Raw genomic sequence first — 1,119 nt, 5'->3', positions numbered from 1 at the left:
GCTACGGCTCAGAGTATGCTACGCTGCTCTGAGACAGTTTAGTGCGTTGGATCGGATTGTAGGGACAGGATTGGATAAGCTCACCTCCTTCTAGCGAATATACAAATAACACCTTTGTACTTAGCAATTCAGGGTTAAGTTCATGGCTCTTAAGAGGTCCGTTCACTAACAAGAATGTCAGCCTCGCACACATTTGCTCTTCATGCCAAGTACAGATAAGTTTCTGACATAGAGCTGACTAGCTCATGGACTAGTCACCACAATTTAGGAATACCAGCCAGCCAAAAAAATGGCACGATTATAACATTTGAGAAACGGACTAACTCTTTTGGTTGTGTCTTGCAAGTCATATTGTGGTAAATCAACAAATGATTTTTTTACATGGTCTTATAGGTCAAGAAACAACAAAATCGATCAGGGGAATTAGATGATGCAACATGCATGGAGGTTATTTGACATCACAAAAGTGTTTTAGAAATTCTTCATAATCAATGTTGTTCGGTTTTTGCAAAAGTTTTTATTATTGTTTATTTTTTCCCAGGTCTGTGCCCACCACCGGATGGTGTACAACGAGAGTAAGACCCATCAGGTGGTATGCAGTAAACTTGTTTTGTTTAGCGTTGTAAATTTGTGAACTAAATGGTACTCTTGTAAATAGATATATTATATGGTCACCATGTGGTACTCTTGTGAATTTGTGAAGTACTAGAAGACAAAGATGTCAGTATGTGGTGCACCTTTATTTGTTCAAGTGATTTTGTTTCCAGTGATCTTTTGATGCTATGAATGAATTCTGTGAACTTGCCTCGTGATCACATAGTGCTCATGACTAGTGTGTTACCATTGCCTTGCTATAGTCATGCTTTCAGGATTGTGAGTCATGCAAACAAGTGGCAATACATTTTCTTCTACTTCTACTTAATTAATGAGCAACTCATTCTGGAAAAGTATTAGCATATCTGCACTCATCTCTTTATTGCATTCGAGTGAAGAAATCTGTTGCAGGCAACAAATTCTGTATGTGTACTTGCAATGTATTCCTAATAAGTGTAAATTTCCTTAATCTGTCCCTTTTTATTGACACTGGATGTTGGTAGCAGCAACCGACCCACTAGGAAG

At 38.2% G+C, this 1,119-nt stretch overlaps 1 long non-coding RNA gene across 1 annotated transcript; it reads left to right on the top strand.

Moving 5' to 3' along the window:
- The first annotated feature begins 388 nt into the window (after window positions 1-388).
- On the top strand, window positions 389-738 carry LOC123147632 (uncharacterized). The gene is made up of 2 exons (XR_006473355.1): window positions 389-447; window positions 542-738. It is a non-coding gene; the product is annotated as an uncharacterized lncRNA (long non-coding RNA).
- Window positions 739-1,119: the final 381 nt, after the last annotated feature.

Source organism: Triticum aestivum, chromosome 7A, assembly GCF_018294505.1.
Source record: "Triticum aestivum cultivar Chinese Spring chromosome 7A, IWGSC CS RefSeq v2.1, whole genome shotgun sequence".
NCBI lineage: Eukaryota > Viridiplantae > Streptophyta > Magnoliopsida > Poales > Poaceae > Triticum > Triticum aestivum.
The sequence above is the reverse complement of the archived record's forward strand: the minus strand, read 5'-3'. Positions and strand labels throughout refer to the sequence as shown.